This window comes from Macaca mulatta, chromosome 12, assembly GCF_049350105.2.
Source record: "Macaca mulatta isolate MMU2019108-1 chromosome 12, T2T-MMU8v2.0, whole genome shotgun sequence".
Classification (NCBI taxonomy): Eukaryota; Metazoa; Chordata; class Mammalia; order Primates; family Cercopithecidae; genus Macaca; species Macaca mulatta.
The window spans coordinates 15,253,920-15,277,296 of NC_133417.1; positions in this window are offsets into that span (position 1 = coordinate 15,253,920).

A 23,377-nucleotide genomic window follows, 5' to 3' on the forward strand; every position below is an offset into this window, starting at 1 on the left:
ATCATCACCTTGGAACTAGGATTTCAACATAGGAATTTGAGAGGGAAAATCATCACACCATAGTGGGTCTCTTCACCTCCAAATAATAATACTTTGTGTATGACAAAGGGTTATTCTCCTCTGGTCGCTCATGAAACTGTCAAAACCATCCAAGGACAGACAGGTGTTATAGACTGAATGTATGTGTCCCCTCATAATCCGTATGTTGAAGCCCTAACCCCCACAGTGAAGCTATTTGGAGAAGGAGCCTTTGGGAGATGATTAGATTGAGAAGAGATCATGAGAGTTGGGCTTCCATCATGGGATCAGTTTCTTTATAAGAAGAGGAAGAAAAACTAGAGCTTGCTTGCTCTCTCCACCATTTGAGGACACAGTGGGAGGGCAGCCGTCTGCACGCCAGGAAGAAGACCTTCACCAGGGCGGAATTGGCCAGCATCTTGATCATAGACTTCCAGCCTTCAGAATCATGAGGAACAAATATTTGTTTAAGCCACCCAGCATATGATATTCTCTTATGACAGCCCAGATTGACAAAGACAACATGTAATATCGTCCCCCTTTCCAGATGAAAAAAATGAGGCTGAGACTGGGTAATAAGTGACTTTCTTGAAATCACACAGGACAGTCCTTCCCTTAGTAATTGACTTCCTCTACGTCAGAAGCTATTTAACACACAAATCCTTCTGAAAGAGGAATTGCACTCCAAGGCTTTCTGTCACCTTCTTGAGGTCATGCTCACCTGGCCAGGGGATTTTGACAAGTCATAACAACCAATTGCTTCCTCAAAAAAAACTCAGAAGTCATCCACTGCTTGGCAGTTTGACCATATTTTAAAAGAAATATCCATTGTTCAGTATCTTGAGGAATGATATTAATGGACCCAAATTTAAGTGAAAGATCATGCAAAAGATAGAACTGGCTATCTCCTAGGAAACCGGAAACAGGGAAGGAAAGAAGATAAAAACCACCGCGGATGTGGTGTTTCAGGAACGAAAGGGTGAGGGCAGTAATATCCCTTCTGGGTTTTTGTTTGCTTGTTTTTTAGCACATACATTCCTATCATTCTGCTAAAATTATTCATATATCTTATAGTTTTATCTTGGAAGGAAAGAGTTAACAGCTTATTGTCGCCTTTCCTCTGGCCTCAGGGGAACCCAAGATTTGATCTTCAGGTAAATCCTTCTTGCAACAGTAACTTAAGGAATTCATAGAGACATGATGGATCCAAGGTAATTGCTATATATAGATTAAGCAGCAGGGCCTTATTACTGAGGTTGCTTAGTTCATAACCTACAATTGATGAGTAAGTGGTAGCTGATAAGATATGGCTGAACTGAGAATAGACTCTGGTCAGCAACTCCTGAGAAAGGAGTAGCAAGGCGTAAAAGCCACAAGTCCCTGGAACTGATCACTGCCTGTGCCCACTAAGATTTGTTTGTGACCATAAACGTTACAAGTATAGAGTGATTTCAAGACATGCTTGGGCACTGCCAAGACCTCTGTTATGTTGTTGATGCATGTGCTGTGCTGGTGCCTTTCATGTTCTTTCTTAAAGTTAAATTAGTGCTGGGTGAAGCCCATAGTCTCATGAGTTCAGCAGTCAGTGTGAACCCCTGACCATTGCTGTCAGTCAAGCAGACTGGGCAGTGGGATCCCAGACCAGTTCCCAAAAAGGGAACTCCACTGGTTTGGTATTGCACCATTAGCTGTAGGTACTCTTGATTGCCATTACCCTCCTCCTCCTCTCTAATAGAATTCCTAGGGGTTGGGCACTCCAGGGGAAAGATGGATCCAGCCTCAGCTGAATCACATGCCAACCAAGGCTGTCACATTCCTCTTGCTGATGAAGGTTGATGGGTAGGCATTTAATCATCTGGCTAGATAGACAAGAGGGGAGGGCCTCAAAGGTTCCCAAGAAAGTAATCCTTTTTTTTTAAGAAGGAAGACTTGGAAGAGGTGGCATCTTTTTGCATCTGGACATTGCTAGGTCTGACTGTGATCACTGGAAAGCAGTAGCCACTTATGAGCAAGAGGGAGCCATCCAGAGGGCTAAGGTGGCACACTGAGGAGAGTAGCTATTAGCAAGCCGGACTTCTCTTGATGTGATCGCTGTGCTTCTCCTTGTGACACACCTACAACTGTGCTACTACTAAGCTTCTTCTTATATACAATAATACACTTTCTTATCATTTCGGCAAATTTGGGTCACTATCCTCTCTTATAGCCAAGAGTGCCCTAACTCACAAGGTCAGTAAATGGCGGAGAACTTGAGCAAACCATTATCTCCCCAGCTCCACCACTTAATGACCTTGTGTGGTCAGTGTATTAGTCCATTTTCATGCTTCTGATAAAGACATGCCTGAGACTGCGTAATTTACAAAGAAAAAGAGGTTTAATGAACTCACAGTTCCAGGTGGCTGGGAAGGCCTCACAATCATGGCAGAAGGCAAAAGGCACATCTTACATGGTGGTAGACAAGAGAGAATGAGAGGCAAGAGAAAGGAGAAAGCCCCTGTAAAATCATCAGATTTCATGAGACTTATTCACTACCACGAGAACAGTATGGGGAAAACTGCCTGCATGATTCAATTATCTCCCACCAGGTCCCTCCCACAACACATGGGAATTATCGGACCTACAGTCCAAAATGAGATTTGGGTGGGGACACAGCCAAACCATATCAGTCAGTGTGCCAGACAGGGACACTGGCCACGCAGGGTCAGTAATGTTAGTTATCATAATGGGATAATCTGGTCTGGAGATGGAATGGCATCAGGAAACCAGGGACAGAAAGCTCCTAGTACGGAAGCAGAGACCAGAGGGGACCCACCATCAGAGCAGATGGGAGGGCTCTATTCCACTAAGCCAGGCATCTCTGTTGCCACTGATTTTGCACTGATCCAGCAAGCTTAGGGTCATCTGACAGCACCAGGTTTGAAAACTCCCAGGTAAATATATGCAGTTTATCTGGGGAGAAATGCTGGCATAATATGAGAGCCTATTTGTGTATGGGTATGGAACAAGGGAGTTCAAAATGTATGGGTTATGAAAATCCTCACATACTGGGGACTCTGGATCAACTCAAGTCACACCCAGGAGATAACTGCTAACTCTTCTACACTAAGGGCCAGGACTAGGATATGAAAAGTATTTTTTCATATCCTAAAATTCAAGTCCTGATCATATAATTGACTTACATATTACCTATAACAGTGCAGCATTTGATCTAATTGAAAAGTGGCGACTGGAAGTGAAGGTGGTTTTCTATAAGAAAAATAGCTGGTATTCTCAGGAATAACAGTGAGGTCATGGGGCACTGAGTTGAATCAGTTGTTTCTGACACTTACATATTTGATTTTCATGCCTCTTTTATTCCAAGATGTATAATCCGTGTCACCCAACATGGAGCTGGACTACCAACTACTCTTCTTTTGAAAGCTATGCTATTTGAGACATTCTTACCAGGCACACGGTGTGGGTATGGGTTACAGAGAATGTGGATGATCTATTTCTCAGGAAACCTCTGAAAAGGAGGACAGTCACCCATCTGTGTGAGATTTTGCAGGGCAACAGGCCTGGGGGCAGGTTCAAGGATGGATGAGCCAATCTGCCAAGGTTGCCATAGTCAGCAGCTACAGACTGAGGAAAAGCAGGCCGAGTTGGAGAGAGGAGTTTCAAAAGCTGTTTTGCAAATGCTTCTCTCAGATGGGAAACAACTCTATAACCACAAGTTCCTGGAGCTTTTTTTTTTTAAATGTAGTCTTTCTTCTATACCTTGGTTTCATATGCACACAAATAGACATACAGACAAGGTCAAGGAACATCCTCAGACAGTCTTCTACCTGTCTCTATTATGCTGTAGTCAGCCAAGGTATCTTTCCAGGGAACTAATCAAATTAAATAACCTGAGTATCCATGAATTACATCTATAACTTGCACCACTTACAACTGTCTGCAGGTCTCCTTATAATGGCTACAGAAGAGATTCTTCTCTTTAGGATGGATAAGCTGGCATCTCCACTTGACCAAGTGGTGCTATCTTCAAGGCATTTACCTTTTTTGAAAGGCCTCCTGCCTCTTTGGGACACGGTGGAGAGCTGAGCATTCCACAGCCTTAAAGAGGCAAATGAAAGGAAATCAGTGTGCAAAGGCTGCAAATCTCAAGCGATGCCCTCTCCACAGCTTAAACCACAGGATCTTGGCTTGGCCCTAAAACTTTTACTTGTAGTCCACACATTCAGAACAAAGAAAAAGGGATTTAGAGCTCATTGCCTACCTACAATGAACCAGGCACATTTGGTATAAATTTTGCAGGTAAATTTCAGGAGAGAGTTCACTTTCAAGAGAAGTTAAATACCTAGCACAAGATAAACAACATATTGAATTCTTAGGTACCACCTAGAGCACTGTGCATGGATTATCTCATTTAACTCTTATACAAACCTAGGCAATACCTACTCTACTCATCCTCATTTCACAAGTAAAGATTTTAAGGCTTAGCAATATATAGCTTGCCCAGATAGGTGGCAGTGTTGGATGCAAGCATAGAAGTCTCATGGCAGGGCTACTGGCTCCCATTGGGTCCCTACACAGCCGGTAAATGGAAAAGACCCAATTCTCAGCCAAGTATGTCTGACTCCTGCGGTGATATTCCCTTCACTGCATCATATTGCATCTCAGAAAGAAGATAATGCAATTGTCTGGGAAATTGAGATATACTGAAGGTTTGCCATGCAAATTTCAGGCATTGGATCTTAAGGGATGGAATGGACATTACACAGCACATGAAGACTCTCCCATCCTCACTTTCCATTCTAGTACTTCTCTTCCCCTGCCCCTGGCAGCCCCATTTCCCCTCAGAAAGAGAGCACTAGGGTTAGAAGGGACCAGAGGCCGGGCGCAGTGGCTCACGCCTGTAATCACAGCACTTTGGGAGGCCAAGGGGGGCAGATCACGAGGTCAGGAAATTGAGACCATCCTGGTCAACGTGGTGAAACCCCATCTCTACTAAAATACAAAAAAAAAAAAATTAGCCGGATGTGGTGATGGACGTCTGTAGTCCCAGTTACTCGGGAGGCTGAGGCAGGAGAATCACTTGAACCCGGGAGGCAGAGGTTGCAGTGAGCTGAGATCATGCCACTACACTCCATTCTGGCCACAGAGTGAGACTCTGTCTAAAAAAGAAGAAGAAGGGACCAGAAAGAGGAGGATGACTCCTCTAGACTCTCTCCATAGGCCAGGAGTCGAATCACTGTTGCGAGCCCTAGTCTTAGTCTAGAGGAGGATATGGCTCTTTCTCTATGGCTGGGGATCAAAATGACCTCTACTGCTTGTTTAAATACAGAACCACCCTCCACCAGACCTCATTCCAGATTCCCCAATCAAAATCTCCAAGGTAAGCTGCAGGCATCTGTACTTTTAAAAAATTTTCCTCAGGGCTTTGAGTGATATGTTTCTGTATACTTCTGCATTATTTGAATCTCTCACATTGAAAATGAAACTATTTTTTTTTCTAAAATAACATAAATGAATCAGTGTGGTGTGTATGTGCATACGTGGCTGTCTCCCAAGCCTACCAAGTCTTCTGATGTGTGACCGGATTTCAGACCTGCTGGTGCTGTTCCATTTATTCCGGGCTGTTGCTGCCCAAACTGTGACCTACCACTTCTATTAAGCCTTTTAATGAAAATCTAAGAAGTAGTATCTACCCTGACAAGGGAGACCAAAGAAAGAGAAAAGACCTACAAAAAAAGTGAATTAAGGTGCAGTTTAAAATACAGGCAAGGACACAGACTTTGAAGTCCAAAAGCCCTGGGTTTGAATCTGCACCCTGCCATTGTTGCTGGCTCAACATTTTGGACAAATTGCTTAATTGCCCTGTGCCTTGCTTTTCTAGCTAAACTCTGGAGATAATAATTTCTGTCCTGTAGGACAATGGCGAGTACTCAACACAATAATGCATTGAGCCTAATGCATACTCAATGCTAACAAAATGGTAGCTATTATATCATTAGTCTCATCAACGTTATTATCAAATGAATATTATCAAAAATTTCAAAAGTAATTTTTATTAGCATTAATGGCCTTTCACTTCCAAAGAGTGAGCGGGAAAGAAAGAAAAGACATTTCAGAAGACTTTAAATGACTAGGAAGGAACAACTTACAAAGTATTCAAGTACAGCGAGCACTGCAGGCCACTGCAGGGACTTCTCCACACTTCTGGAGAACTATTTGATCCACTTCTTTTTACGATGTGAGTTCACAAGGCAAGACCCCGCATTCCTTCCATAGCTGGTCTAAGGCCAAGCTCAAGGATGGTACTCAATAACACAATCTTATCTCCTCTCTCTTTTGAGAACTGCCTCAAGAGAAAAAAATCAACCACTCTTCAGGTAATTTTTGTGGAAGAAAGGCAGCATCAAAAATTGGAAGGTGCTTATTTAACTTTCCAAAGAAAGACGCATCGTGATCTTTTCACGTTCTGTGGCATGTGTAGCATTAGATCGTATCAATGGAGAGTGCAATGGCATCAGAAGGAGGAAAGGGGAATCCAGCAGAAGGGTCCATCTCCTGCAAGTGGATTAGCAGTGGGGACTGGGCTGCTAAAATCATCTTGTCATACCACGACAAAAGGAGGACATCCAAGGAGCTCCTGCTAGAGACAGATTCAGAGGAAATCACTCTGGTGGATGACAGTGGGCTGTGGAAGCACCTGCAGAAAGCCTGTGCTAAATAGCAGGAGGAGGAAATAATACAGAGAGCATCACAAGACAAGTTGCTGGATGAAAAAATGATATCCTTTAAAAAAAAGCAGAGCTATAAAAATGACATCAAGTCAATGGTGACAAAATGGAAAGCCACAGTCAATTTAGTCTGCTGCGGACCAGTCCTAACAGCTAAACGGCCTCTGACCTTTGCCTGCAGCTCAACCTCCAAGACAGGATGCAACCCTTGGCACCCCGCTGCACTGCCAAATTTTGCTAAAAGGCACTGAGACTCAACAGAGTTCAGCACCTTGCTCAGAATCCCCCAGTAGGTAGGTGAGAACCCAGCTCTCCCTCCTGTCCTCTTTCCTATTTGTTCAAACCAGCTCACACCCCAAAAGGGGGTCCATCTGAACACAAAACCTTTGAACTTTCAGTGCAGGTAACCGGGAACAGGTGACCTTTTATTCTTAAGGGTCTAAGGAAATAATGTTGGGCTGGTAGATAACTAACAGCCCCCAGGGAAACAGGTTGACCATCAAGGATGAGTGCAGGGAGTGGTGAGAAGGATCTCACCTATCAAGACAGGCAATTGGGTGGGGCACTCTGCTATGGCATTTTTAATGGCCTCTCATGCCATCTCTTATTCATCTGGTGCCCAGGTCCAAGGTGGCCTTGATCAGAGAAAGGCAGTGAGAGTTGAAAGGGCATTTCACAAAAACGCTGGACACAACTGGAGAGAAAAGAGAAACCAAAGGTCCAGCACTTCCATATCTTTCAAAGAAAAGTATTTTTCTCCTGAGCCCTTTCATTGTCTTTCCAGGTGGGTGCAACCTCAACACCTTGAACCATGTGTGGATGTGCAGGTCGTTCGTCTATAGCCTTGGGGAATCATTCTTTCCACTCACTTTCCCATTTGTTTCTCAGAAGAAAGGGGAAAGGGAGAAAATTCTTGTTCTCTTTTAATTGTTTTACTAAAAGGGTATTTTTTGAAATATCCTCTGGTGTTTTGAATATCCTGGCTTTTTGGTGTGGGGTGTTTTTTTTTCCAATTTTTTGTGTTTTTTATTTTGACCCCAGGAGAAGAAAAGGTGAGTGCCACCTGAGGAAGAAGGTTATGACACAGGGGAAGCCCTGTGAGGCAGGAAGGAGGAGAGGAACACAGTCCTCTTGGCTCCAGGAGGGAACCTGAGAGAAGCAACAGAGAGGGAAAGAGAGGAACTCTCCCCTCTCTCTCTCTTACTCTCTTCCTTTCTCTTCTTCACTTATGAGACCAAACCTGAAGCAGAATCACAGACAAATCTGGGGAGAATACTATAAAAATGAAGCTTGGTGTGTGCTTTCCCAGATACAGATGGAAAACTTTCAAAAGCCCATTAGATAATGACCACATACAACATGGCACCAAGGTCGGACATGGCCCCAGGTTGGAAATGCCAGAGGAAAAAAGCAAGTCAGAAGAGGGAAAAGGTCACCCTCCATATTCCCCAGAGCCAAGGCTAATGTTGCAGAAGATCCTCAGTGTCCTGAGGGGCCTGGAGAAGGTCATCAAGGGTAGATGGGACACAGACAGACCAGGACTCATAGGCTGAAGAGGGAGCCCACAGAGGCACACATACCCCACCCAGGAGTTGTAGTGTGGGCTGCCCTGGGATGAGGGAGGAGAGAGAGTCCCCACTCCAGGAGCTCACTGTGCTGGCCAACCCCATGGCCCATGAGGGCCATTATTCTGCCTCCTGACAGTCAGAAAGGAGACTCTGCCAGAACCAGAGACCAGATCAGAAAGGGTACCAGCAACAGAAGCCAGCACAAAACCCACAAGGAACTCCACCGGCTGTGGATCCAGCACAGGTGAAACAAGCCCCCAAGATAAAGCAGACATGGCCATTTCCCAGCCCAGTGGGCAGCAGCCCTAGAATTCCACTCTTAGACCACACCAGCCATGCTGCACTGGAGAGCTATGAAGGACCCCATGACAACAAGCACATCTGAGCCTTTGTTCGTAGTTGACACTTCATAAGTAACACCTGACATGAGCAAAGCCTACCAGAAGCTTTGCCCTCAATAATGTGCAAGGCTGCCAGGAGGTCCCCCTCACCCACCCTCTGGTTCTCCTTTATTCACAGTTCCATGTGGCCCTTCACTACAGAGGATGCTGGAGTCATCAGCCTCTTCCTCAGAAAAGAGTTCGTGATAACACACAGGCAGAAGCCTACAAGACAGCAATTCCATGTCCATAATCGGATCCTGCTTTATCTTGGGTTGTGTTTTATATTACTTGAAAACGACGAGATTCCATTAATTAACCACTTGCAGTCCTCTATCAGGACAGCATCAGGTCATGCAGAGAGGTTTAAGAATTTATTTTTAAATTCTAAATGCATTTGGTATAACTGAGTCCTAAATATTCTCAAACAGTGTGCTCTGGTTGAGAAAGCTAAGTTTCTTGGCTTTGTGGGAAGGGTTCTCGGTTGTCTCTGAGTCCCCAGATATATTTGTTAGGAATAGAAATGACAGGCAGGACAGCATGTTCCACAACACCATTCTCCACTCAGCCTTAGACTCTTGGTTCTGCCTCCTAAGCCCCCTCCAAGCCCCCAGGGGAAGACAGTGCATGAAAGGGCAAAGCCATCTGTTGGCAATGCTCCTCCTCCTGGCAATCCCCAGACACATGGCTCGTTGGTCACAGGAGCACGGCTGTCCAGAGAGCCTTTTGTGAGTCCATATGGATGGTCTTCTCAGTGCTGTGAGACGGAGGTTTTGCGCTGTTTTGTAGAACTGGCAGAGTTCATTCAAAAGGGTGCTCATAAGTTACCTCACTCTTCTGTAAGAACAGCCTGACCCTAGAAGAATGAAATAAGAACGTTCTCTACATTAGCTTAAAAACATCCTTATCAACAACTTTTGGGGTAAGTGGTAAAAATGAGTCTGAACAAATCACTGGCTTAGCCATTGTGTTTGGCAATTTCATAAAAATAACTTTAATGTCATTTCTTGCACAAGTTGGGAGAAGAACATAGAAGCACTTTCTTGATGTTCAACCCAGAGAAGGAGAGACAGCAGTAGCCCAGGGCCTCCCAGGTTCACTGTGGTGCTGTTCAGCGCTGTCCTGTAGAGCATCTGCAATGGCCCTGCTGGGGTTCACGCGGCACCTGCGGAGCTCAGAGATTCCTGGCTCAAGATCTTCTTTGTAAACATAATAGATGGCTTTGCAAACATAACTCTGAAGTGCTGTGTTTATAGATCATTCTTTTAAAAATCTTCAAGGATATGTCAACAGCTATTGGAACAGGGAAATTTTAGGAAGTCAGCTTTCTTTGTTCACAGGATAACTTCACACCAGTAGTTTCCACCTGCATCTGTATAGCCAGGGGCCCTTCTCCATTCAGGGAAAAGCTTTAGAGAAATGTTGAAGAAAGAAATATTGCAAAACCTCCTGCACTGTTTTCAGGAGTAGATCATTTTTGGAAAGGTCTCTTTGTGGTTGCATTCCAGTGAAATACACAATACGGGGTCTTAAGAAGGGAGCTTGATACAGAGCAGTGACTGCTTTGCCCCAGATCCAGGCACTGAGTGGCTGTGGGTGCCCAGGGATTAATGTGAGCATCTCCAGCTCAGGGGTGGCAAGGACAGCTGCATCTCTGTATCCTCAGCACTTAGCAACATGTTTGACTTATAATGGGTACTAGAAAAAAGCTAAATGAATGAGTGAATGGATATGCAATCTGAACTCTGGTTTCCTTGTCTATAAAATGAACAACAACCATAAAAGTCCAGGTCCTGCCAACCTCAGGCCGTGAGCATCAGAAAGTAGGATAAGCATACACACTCCTTATTGTGTCCTTCAAGCAGCCTCTTCAGATGCATGCTTTCGTATCCCCATCCACTCCTGAACTCGGTGTTCTGCGGTGTGAGCCACTCATGGAGAGTCGATCTTTGCAAAAGGACTTGACATTCTTGGAGAGCAGGAACTGGCCATGTTTATCTCTTTGTCCTCATGCCTGGTACCGATGACCAGAGCTGTTTCGAAAGGGTCCTGGGGGGGGCACTCCTCCAAAAATGTCTCTCTGAGCCCAAATCCTGGTGGCCACATGCTGTTGGGGCCTTCAGAAGCCAGAGCATCAGTGGAAACTGACTTGTGCCCTGAACGCCAGTGGTGAGAAATGAAGCTAAACATCTTCATTAGGAAATGTCAGGCACATGAAGGAGGAAATGCAGAGCAGGGAAGAGTGGGCACAAGGAGCATGTATAATGAGGCCCAGAGCTACGGGGTGCCAGCCACAGGGCTGGGAAAGATTCTGCTGACTACTGTGCAGTACAGAGGGTGGAGAGCCTGGGGTTGTTAGCATCCCAACTTCCCATCGTTAACTCCTGTTCCCTTTGACGGCAAAGGAGATCTCTGCTCCCTGGCTGTTACTGGAGGAGTTTGTCAAGATAAGAAATGCACTTGGAAACATTTTACATCTTCCACACAATTGGCTTGTTCACAATGTAAGTTTGCCACAAGCAAAGGCATTCAAGCTCTCCCCAGACACTGCATGCATGCAGCTGGTACCCAGATCCTGAAAATACTTACAAAGCTCTCTGCATTACCTTATTTCCACAGAAGGAAGATAGGGGCAGGGTACCCACAGACCTTCATCAAAGCAAGAGATATTTAAATGTATTGCTCATCTTCAGCAGGAAATGGTATTTCCATGTTATCTTTCTCCAAGAAAAAAAGAAACCTTTCCACTTTAAAGGCATCCATGATCTGCCCAGCCAACTTAAAGCATTTTCTACATCAGGATTGGCAAACACATGGTACTTATAACACCAGCGCTCCCTTCTGCATCCAGGATACTCATTGTTTACCAACTACTGCACATGGAGATGCAATAATTCAGCTTCAGAATTCTTCTCAGCACTGTGCTTCATGCAGTCACTGTAATCAAATGATATTAGTCACAGAGCCCCTGTTATGCGAGATGCTTCCTGAGCAAGCCCTCTGGCCTAATCTCCCGCCACTCTCTACATACATTTGCTACTTTTTCCTGCCCCTTCTTTGATAATAGGCCCTAATTTACTTTGAAGGACCACCCACCCTCCACACTTCCCGTTGAAGTGGCTCAGGTGTAATCATTCTACTCCTGGCTCTAAGGGTGGATACCTGAGCAAGGCCAAGCTGGTCAGAACTTCGAATCCCACTGGCTTGAGACATCAGACCAGGGACACTCATGTGGTCTAAGCTGGTCCAAAAGACTCAATCTCAGGACTCAAACCAGAACAACTGAGAACAAATACACTTACTTTACTTCTAGACCTGGACTTGCAAATCTGTAAGCCTTGAGCCCAGAAAAGAGAACTTCCCTGAGGGTCACAGCGACAGTGACAGAGAACATCTGCGTCCTGTTGAGTCACGGCACCATTTGATTCTATGTCTTCTGATGTTTTTGAAGCCAGGTCTACCTGTGCCCTGTTTCAAAGATATGAGGCAATAAAGCTCATTTTTAAAAAGCAACTAAAGTCAACTTGATTGAGTGTCTGTCACTTGTAACTAAAACAGCCCCAGTGGTGCCCTCACTCACTTCAACTTGATGATTTCCTTGGCTGGTAATGGACTCCAACAGCAGAGAGATCATACAAAGTCACTAGGACCTACCGTAATGGAGTGAGTTGAGGCACATTTGTTAGAGGCCAAAGCCACACACATACACCCACATCCAGAAAGCTAGTCCCCACCCCACACAGGTCACCCTCAGAGGAAGCAGTCGTAGAAGGGCTGTTACAAAGAAAAGACGTCTCTGGAGGTGGAAGCCTTTCATCACAGGCACCTCAGAGCCATCCAGTCGTACAATTCCTGCGCACAACCATGTCTTATGGGTCAGCAGGCCTGGCACTGTTGCTGGGATTCACCAACTCCGCTTCCACAGACATCGACTGGAAAAGCAAGCCCAGGACATGACCACTGCCCACAATGTAGATCTGCACCACTCGCCCTGGCCTGCTGCTGGAATCACACTGGATTCTCCTCCGGTAGTTCCTGGGTGAGCTCGTCCTTGCACCTCTCATTTTCTGCCCCACTTCAACCTTTAGTGCCATCTTGCTGCCCCATTGTGACTCCCCAATATCCATAATCTGACTCTCGCCAATTCTGCAACTGTAGGGTGTGGCCCAGCTGTGGGATCCCCTTTTTTGGTGAAAAGCTCCCACTTTTAGTTTCTTGAAGAGGATCTTGACACAGGTCCAATTTGTTCTGGAGTCTTTGGTTTCTATACACGAAGGCAGATCAAAAGCCCCTTGCAGACATAGTTGAGTTTGCTTATGAGGGCTGAATCAGAATCCCTGTCCCCTATTATTATAGAAGCCGTAAGAACATCAACATTCTCCCTAGTGGTGCAAAATTGAGGGTTAAAATATGAATCAGGAGTCGTCATAGATGCATGATTCAGAATTCAGACATTCTGCACACCAATGCCAAGAAAGTACACATATTTCAAATGCTAAATCCCTATTCTTTTCCAGGGAGCTCACATTTCAGCGATCATACCGAATGGGGACATTTGGGCTTGTTTCTCAGCGTGGGCCAAGAGAAACAAAAGAGTGCCATTTAGCTCCCACTGTTAATAACAGATGCCCCCTTCCGGATGCTTTGTCAAAACCTCTTAAGGAACACATGTGTCTCACTCACTCCTTGGCTATATCACTCTTCTGGCTTCAGCCGGAACACATTTCATGCCCAGGAGAAAACGCATCAGTTAGAGAAAGACCTCAGTGTTTCTATAAACAAAAACAACCCCAGCAAATCCCATAGAGAATTGTTTCCTTTCACATGAGAGCCCAACCTTTAACAGCTTTCAAATAATCTTTGAAAATATACTCATTTTTAGAAACTAGTTTCCACCAGGATATAAGACAGTTAGAAGAAACCAACTGCATCACTTTTGTGTCCTTGGAAATTACCCTTGCAAGCTTGCAAGCAAGAACAATTGTGAAACTATTCCTAGTGGTGATAAGACTTTTGCCCAGTACAAGCTATTTTCTTTATCACTTTTCTAAACTCCCAGATAGTTTACAGAAATCATCCCCCTTCCGTCTACTGAAACTGACTTTGCAAAAAATTATAACTGAGAAAATTATGATCTTGCTTCTAACCTCTGAGCTGTCATGGTTCATTCCTGGGCATAGGCTGAACTAACTTTGCAGGGAACTTACTTTATAGTTTAATTTTGAAACAAGGACGATAAGAGCTCTTCCGCAAAACAAAACTCCTTCCTGCCTGGGGACCATACTGCTTTTGCAGGGCTAACAAATTAGCCACAAGATTAGAAATTATGGTTTAGGAGTCATGTAGTTGGAGGCTACACGATTCTGAACCTCCCCAATTTGCTCTTGGGGATAACACCACTGTTGTAAAACCTAAGACCGGTGCTTGAGATATTTTGCAGACCCTGTACTCAATGGATCAGCTGGCACCACCCAAATCGATAAACTGGCTCATCTGGTCTTGTGGCCCCCACCTAGCAACTGACTCAACACAAGAAGACAGCTTCGACTCCCTATGATTTCATCTCCGACTCAACCAATCAGCATTCCCCACTTCCCGACCCCCCGTCCACCAAATTATCCTTAAAAACCCCAATCCCCAAGTTTGTAGGGAGACTGATTTGAGTAATAATAAAACTCCAGTCTCCTGTACAGCTAGTCTGTGTGAATTAAACTCTTTCTCGATTGCAATCCTCCTGTCTTGATAAATAGGATCTGTCTAGGCAGCCGACAAGGAGAACCTATTGGGCAGTTACACTATCACCACATCTGCTTCTGCTCACAAGTGAGTGCCTTAGGTACCAGGTCCTGCAAGGTGAAAGTGGCTGTCAGCCCTTGTCACTATCTCTGCTATCCTAGGCTCTCCCCTATGGCACACAGGCGGAGGCCAAAACCCACATTTCCCAGACTGTTTTGCTAGCATGGTGCTTTTTTTTGAATCTTCCAATGAGAAACACTCACGAAAGATCTGGGGTGGAAAAAGAGGCAGAAGCCATCGTGGTTCCAGCAGCTGGCAGAAGAGCCTGAGGCACTGCACAGCTTCTGGAACCTTCCCTATGAATCACACCCTTGGGCGATGAGCCACTGAGCTCATCAGCAGCTCTCGCCTGTTTCTCCTCCTGGAGTCTGCTGGGTTCTGCCCACAGTTATGAGTCTGAAGGCAATGCAGGGCAATCGGGATGACCCCTGAGGAAATCCGCATCTCCTTATCAGTGAAAGGCCTAGGAAGGACATCACAATGTCCCCACACAAGGGAAGGCTGACCTCTTCAGAGAGGCAAGGAGAGGACTCTTCTGCTGACAAAGAAGGCCTGGCACAAAGTGGAGGCTTAAAGTATCAGCTTCATCAGAATCCAGGCAAACATCCCCATTCTGATTCCCGGGTCCTGCCCTTTCTCAACCAAGATTCCAACACTTACATGAAAAATGTGGTCTAGCTGTGAAGTCAACTTGGATTAGATGACTATAACCTGTAGGATCAAACTGAGCCTGGAAGGAGAGATGGCCAAAGGTGTAGAGCTGCACTGATTCATGAGCAGTAACCAATGGTTTGGCTACATGGGTGAAAGTTTCAAAGGAGTTGGATCAAAGAAATGATGGCAAAGAGTTTTGAGGAAGAGGGAGGGAGGTGAACTTGTCAGAAGGAGCACAGAGTGTGGAGATATCTGTGTCCCATGTGACTCTTTACCAAAGGGCATCTACTGCAGAGGTTGGTCTAGTAATCAGGTGGAGAAGATAATTCCTTCCAGGCAAGTCAGTGTCTTTGCCCAACTCCCCAGTGCCTGCAAAATGGGCTGCTGAACAGTGTGGCCAGGACATGGATTGACATTACACATCAGCTCAACAATACAATCTCTGCTAGCTGTTACCATTGCCAAATGCCCCACCTGCTGAAATTAGGGATGGAAACCGAGTCCATAATATGACATGGGTCCATAAAGAACTGGCCAGATACCCGGTGGCAGTTCCCTTCCAGTGAAGGGTCAGCAGTTTGTCCTCACTAAAATAGAGTGAGTCAATTCATCCCTCTCAATTCTATTTTAGTGATTTGGATTTGTCTTCTCTGTCCCTGATGCCCTGCTGGACTGTCATCACTGAGCCCACTGAATGCCTTAATTATTGCCATCATACTGCTTCCACATAACATTGCTTCTCACAAAGAAATTCATTTCAGCAGAATGAATAAGGCAATGGACTTGTGCCCTTGGTGTTCACTGTTCTTACCATTTTTCCCATCATGCAGAAACCACTGAATATCCTAGAATATTGCAGTGGCCTGTCAACAACTTAGTTATGGCACTAGCTCAGAGACACCACCATGCAGAATTGGGAAGCAATCCTATAAAATGCAGCATATGCTGTGAACCAGCAATCAATTCAGGACTGGGTTTTTCTGACAGTCAAAATATAAAGGTGGGAGATCAAAGCAATGAAAGAGTAGCCACTCTCACTGTTATTCCTATAACCAACTTGCAGCATTTTTCTTCATGTCTCCATAATTTTGGGGTCTGCTGCTTTAGAGGTCTTTGTTCCCAAGGCAATAATGCCTTCACGAGGGACACAATGACTGTTCCACTGAACATGAGTTGAGATGGCTATCAGGCCTTCCACTAAACCAAAAGCAAAATATAGTTACTGTACCAACTTTGATGATATTTCTTAATTATAAAGGAGAAATAGAACCATTGTTAAACAATAAAGACAGTGAGGAATGCATCAAGAAGCCATTGTATTCTCTGGGGAAACAGGTAGTGATTTTGTGCCAACATCAAGTCATTAGGCACTGGCAACCCAGGATAGTCGGTACCACCAAAGATACAGACTTTTCAAGAGTAAAGATTCCAGTCGTCCCACCTGGTAAAGAACTTTGATCAGCTAAAGTGCTTGTTGAGGGCAAAGGAAATTTGGAATGGATAGCGGAAAACAAAAATTAAAAATGGCAGGTGTTGCCTCATAACCAATTGCATAAGTCGGGGGCAGAGCTATGTGTATCCCTTAAGTGTTATTTATTTTTGGCCCCTTGAATAACGGGTTTGAACAATGCAGGTCCACTTATGCACAGATTTTTTTCAATAAATATATTGGAGAACGTTTTTGAGATTCGTGATAACTTGAAAAGACTTAAAGATGAACTATGCACCCTAGAAATATTAAAAAATTAAGAAAATTTAGGTATGTCATGAATGCATAAAATATGTGTGTTAATTAACTATTTATGTTATCAGTAAGGCTTCCAGTCAACAGTAGGCTCTTAGTAGCTAAATTTTGGGGAAGTCAAAAGTTATACTCAGATTTTCGATTGTTCGGAGGATCAGCTCCCCTAACCCATGTATTGTTCAAGGGTCTGTATATATTTGGTATATATTAACCAATTTATTTTCCCACCTCCTATTTCTTTATTTTATATAATGTGTGTTAATGATGTTTATTTAACCTTGTAATTTAGTCTTTAGATTATAACGATATTCAAGGAGAATTGTGACTGACACAGAAGGGCCATGAACATCCCTTAGGGCCAGGTGCTGTGGTTGCCATGACTTTGCTTCTCTGGTTCCATGGAAAGCATCTTTGTTGTAGGAGAGATAGTTGTATTGTTATTAGATAGAAGCATGTTCATGTTGTTGTTGTTGTTTGGAAGTTTAAATACGATTAGAAGTGTGTTTATGAATTCTGAAGAGACCAGGATGTGGTCTATGCTAAATGGCAGCACTCAGCACCATCCCTGTCCTCTGTCCTCGTAAACTGTACCATGTAGTGCAAAGGTTAGATGTCTGAGAACCACATTTCTCAAATCTTCTTCAAATATGGTTCCCATTAAGACTCTTCCAAGGAGAGACTCTATCATGAGACTGGAAGGGCAAAATCATAATGGAGGGCAGGCAAGAAGGCTTTTGTTATTGACAGACATGAGGCTTTGTCATCAGTTTCCACGTGACCCTAAGCACAGAGCATATCTTTCTTATCTCTGGCATTTAGTGAAAACTTAGAAAATTTTTTTTCTGTGTAGATGGATAACTATATAAAATACCACTTATATATTCTTTTTTAGCTAGATGGATATATAAAAGGATGGATGGATGGATGGATGGATGGATCAATGACTGGATGGATGGATGGATCAATGACTGGATGGAAGTTGAGGCAAAAAACATACATTCTATATTCCAGGAATTTGATATCCAATAAGCATAGAAAGATCAGGTGATGGTTTTGAGTTTTGTTTTAAGGATAAATGAGAGAACACTGAATGTTAAAAGAACATTTAAAGATAAAAGAGAGATGCTCAGAAAGGAAAAATTCAAATTTGCTAGAAAGAATGGTGATCACTATTAATGTAAGCTCTCAGACCAGATAGAGAAACATGGACTCCACAGTGAAAGGTATCTAAAGAAGAGCCCTGTGCTCTCCCAGAAGAATGGAGAAGGATGCAATTGGCAGAATCTACCTACTAATCTTCATATCTCATCATTATTTTAGACACATTTTATGTGTTGACGTGAAAACCCAGAGAAACAGTTTTGGGCTCTACAGACAAATGAACATTTTCACGAGTATGACCAGTTAACCATAAGAGTGTCCACTGCTGTCACTAGAAGCATTTGTGTGACAGCTAGATGGCTAGATCTGGAAAATACTATAGGAAGGATTTCTGACGAGCTGGAAGCTTGAACAAGAGGAATTCTAAGATCTTTTCCAAGTAAAACTTCCAGGGTTGCTTTCTGCCCTGGTGGGGTCCATTTAATCTTTACAACTGGCCGGGACACAAAGGCTTACCTGCAGAAAGACTCTAGGTACAATGACAGCTAGTAGAAGAGCTATTTTTGGATGAGGAAGCCCATCTCAACACTACTTAATTCACAACACATAAGTAGTTGCCTACTCTGCATATGGAGGAGGAAGGATGATATGGAAAGTGTCTGCTAAATAAAGCAGTCTAATTAATAAAGCAACTGTCAAGAGCCTGCAATGCTAATTTCATCTAGTTGCATTCTCACACACGACCAAATAGGAAACCATCTCACCAAAGTAAAGTAGTTTCTAAATTACCTTTTAAGAGGAAGATGAGTGCACAAACTGCAATAAAACGAGGGCAATGCTGAAGGTTGAAACAATATCTGAAATTCAGAGCCTGCCTTTGATCTTTCTTTTTCAAAGATATTCTCAACCCTGTGATACCCCCTGAGGCCTGGAGAACAGCAATGGAAGTGACTAGTCCCTGCCTCATGCTGGAAGCCCTACTACAAATTGCATTCAGGTTTGAATTCAAAGGTGTCCTGCTGAATGAACTCTCCAAGCAGAGCCAGAGTTTAAATGTATAACATCATTCTTACTTTCTTTTAGGTAACTGGGTCTCTGGATCTCTAGCCAAACATTCTAAGACCCAAGAGGTAGAAAAGGTAACCTCAGCATAGGCTCTGGTTTCAGACTAGCTCAGGGTTTCAGTCCCAGCTATGCTGCTTCCCAGCTACGTGTACTTAGATCGCCCAGCTTCTCTGAGCTTCCATTCTTCATCCGTAAAGTGAAGATAGCTGTATCTTTTGCAGAGTTTAAGCAAAGATTAACTCAGACAATATGTGTAAAGCTCTGAATACAGAGTCCATTACATAACAGGATGTCACAGAAAGTATTACTTCTCCCACTCACTAAACTTAAAATCATTGGTAATTTGAAAATCCAAAGATTGCTTATTTTTTTCTGTTAGTATTTCTTCATTCTTAAGTGGAATTTTGCATATATAAAGTGTTACTGTTACTAACTACAGGTTCATGTATTCATTCAATAAACATTTAGTAAGCACCAAAGTTGTACCAAGCCAAGTGACCAAAGCTGCTGCTGAAGAGTTATATGAACCCTATGTCCTGCCCTCAGGAATCCAAGTCATTTTTTCACCTAGGCTAAGCAGAAAAGTGGAATCCCTTTGCTATTGTTGCAAGAGTCACTTGGGGCCCCGCCATCTCTGAACATGTGACTAATTGGTGTTAAGAGGGGGTTGGCATCTGCCCCTGAGTCAGGACTACATTTAAGGATTCAAATGTAGTTGTTGGACATAGTCGAGCAGCTTGACAGATGTCTAAATAGAAAGCGCCTCTGGAACTCTTCTGTTACCTAGGCTTCCAACATGCCATGTCCAAGCAATGCCACTATGAGGTGTTGGCAGAGACCTAAAAATGCTTCTTTTAATCCACTGTTTAGTGACCATCCACTCATTCATTTATTCCTTTTCAGCAAGCATTTCTGGAGCACCTGATACCATGTGCCAGACACTATGGTAGGTACTATGGAAACAGAAAAAATAAATCAATTGTTCCTGTACATGAGATGTTCACAATCTAATGAAACAGACAAGTTAGATGCAGAGACAGATGGTGCAACACCATTGGTGCCGTGATGGGGGCTGGAGGGCACAAGAGCTGTGGTAGCACACAGGATAGCTCTCCGCACATGATGAAGACTGTCAGAAGAAGCAGTGTGGAGATTGAGTGAGCTGAGTTGGGGAACTCTTAGTCAGCTCAGGTTGCTGTAATAAATTACCATAGTCCGAGTGGCATAAACAACAGTTATGGAGGTTGGAAGTTTGACATCATGGTGCCAGCGTAGTTGGGTTCTAGTGAGGTCTCTCTTCTGGATTGCAGATGGCTGACTTCTTGCTATGCCCTCACATGGCAGAAAGAGAGCCAGCTAGCTCTCTGACCTCTCTCTGGTCTCCTTCTCCTTCTCCTTCTCCTTCTTCTTTCTTCCTCTTCCTCTTCCTCTTCTTTCTTCTTCTTCTTCTTCCTCTTCCTCTTCCTCTTCCCTTTCCCCTTCCCCTTCTTCTTCTCCTTCTTATCCTCCTCCTCCCCCCCTCCTCCTCCTCCCCCCTCCCCCTCCCCCTCCCCCTCCCCCTCCCCCTCCCCTTCTTCTTCTTCTTCTTCTTCTTCTTCTTCTTCTTCTTCTTCTTCTTCTTCTTCTTCTTCTTCTTCTTCTTCTCCTCCTCCTCCTCCTCCTCCTCCTCCTTTTTTTTTGAGATGGAGTCTTGCTTTGTCATCCAGGCTGGAGTTCAGTGGCGTGATCTCAGCTCACTGCATCCTCCGCCTGCCAGATTCAAGCAATTCTCATGCCTCAGCCTCCCAAGTAGCTGGGATTACAGGAGTGTGCTACTACACCTGGCTAAATTTTGTGTTTTTAGTAGAGATGGGATTTCACCATGTTGGCCAGGCTGGTCTCAAACTCCTGACCTTGTGATCTGCCCGCCTCAGCCTCCCAAAGTGCTGGGATTACAGGTGTGAGCCACTATGCCCAGCCTGACTTCTTCTTATAAAGGCATTAATTTCATCTATAAGCACTCCAATCTCATGATATAATTACCTCCCAAAGGTCCTACCTCCAAATACTACCACATTGGGATTAGGGTTTCAGCATATGAATTTGGGAGAGAAAATATTCAGACCATTTCACTGTTCAAGCAATGAGGCAGAATAAAAAGGAAGTAAATTCCTCTTTCCTCCACCTCTTGTTCTATTCAGGCCCCCAAGGAATTGTATGATGCTCACCTACGTTGGAGAGGGCAATCTGCTTTACTGAGTCACCCATTCAAATGCTAATCTCATACAGAAACACTTTCACATACAAACCCAGAATAATCTTTAACCAAATATCTGGGCATCCTCCTGCCCAGTCAAGTTGACACATAAAATTAACCATCACAGATACAGACCAAAGTAAAATGTTCTAGTCTATACGCCAAGATGCATAAAACCAGGCAAGATTTTGGAATCATTCTCTATGGCTGCCCCAGGGTATGAATGTAGAGGTTTGGCAAACAGTGATGCAGAGAAGTAGATAGAAGTCAGACCACTCATTTCCTTCAGACAGCTCATATGCTTGCTGCAATATAAACTATTTTTTTAAAATATGTCTCACTTCCTTCATCAGATGGCCCCTGAATGAAAGACCTGGACGACTTTCAGGGGGTGAGCCCTACCTCCTTGGTTGAACTCTCACCTGAACACTTGGACCTCAACCTTATAGGGTGGGAAATATTGCCCACCCTTATGCACTCAGGTTAAAAGCCAGAAATAATTAATGCCTCTGTCATCTGTGGCCACATCGAGGACAGTCCACCTGCACCACCTTCTTCCAGGACCACAAAGGTCACCTGGCCTTCACTCCCTCCAACCCACAGCTAGCATCTGGTCACTAGCTCACTCTCCTGGTGGTGCCACCTTGGGCTCAAAGACATCCCACCACTTTGCTTGTTGGTTTGGTTATCACTTGAATTGTTATCACAAGCTGTTTGACTCAGCACAAGCCCGGCACAGGTTGGGAAAGGAGCAGAATATAGGGGAAAGTGGAGGGACTTTGGGACTAGAATCTGGTTCTTCCACACACTATCCAGGTGACACCAGTGCAAGGCTAGGCCCCTTTACAAATCCAAACCTCATTCTTCTCATTGGCAAAATGGAGATGTTAATACTTCCTAGAGGGCTTGTCAGGAGTTGGCACTACCCTGCAAGTTCCTCGGGTCAGGGACTTTGCCCTGCTCTTTGTCATGGTTCTAATCCCTGATGATTATCTGACATGCGGAGAAAATACCATGAAATATTCATGAGCGTATGCAAAGAGCCTGACTCACAGTTAGCACTGAGTAAATGTGTGTGCCTGTGTCCTGAAAGAGTGGCTATTTCCCCCAGCACTAACACTACCACACTACCGTGAGAAGTGCGGGTGGGAGAAAAGCAAAGAGGAGTCCACTCAGACCCTCCCTGCAGGGCTACGTTTTTCTCATTCAAGCCAGGAGATGGTGGAATATCTCCATGTCCCAGAAGGCCCACCCAACCTCTCTAACAGAAAACCTTTGGCTAGTTCAAGGTATGGCATGAAAATGAAGCCCACACATCAGAAATGTTGCACCCACCGCAACCAGCATAGGGTTTACCACGTGCTTGCATCTGACAGCATTGTTTAGACAGACCTTTAAGTCTTAGTTTAACAAATTAAATGTATTGAATGAGTGACAAAGTGATTGAATTAGTCAAAGAAATATCAATCAGTTGATCCCCTTTTTGTGAAAAAACAAGCATGCATTTCACTTGTACCAAATTTTGGCATACATGATCTTATGGGCTAGACTGGGAGTACCTTTCAATGCCATCTTGGACTAGGAAGGTTATATTGCTAGTGACCTGCAAAGCCTGGTGCAGAATCTACAAGTTGGCTTGCACTGAGATGCCTCTAGATACCTGCACTGAGAGCAAAACGTCCAGGTTTTGTTTAATTTGAGCCCATCAAGAAAGAAAATGGCACTATTCTGGGGTCAATAGTTCTCCATATTGTGTGAATATTGCTTTTCCTTTTCTACTTTAAAAGCAACACCAGAGAGGTTTTCGCCAGTTAAAAATACTATAGCTCTCTGTTCAATAGGGAATCTTTTGTAGAGAGGATCAAATATTTAAGACAGGGCATTTTTCCCCCTTAGAGCAGGGCTAAGCAGAGGATAAAGACGTGCTATCTTCCTCATCCGTATGCAAGGAGGAGAGTTTGGATCCACATTCTTGTAAACCTGGAGGAGTCAGATAACGAGCATTTCTCAATCCAGTGGCTCAAATTTCAACCAAATATAACTTTTCTATCTTGTAAGACAGATGTGGCAATCCAGAAATATTATGATGA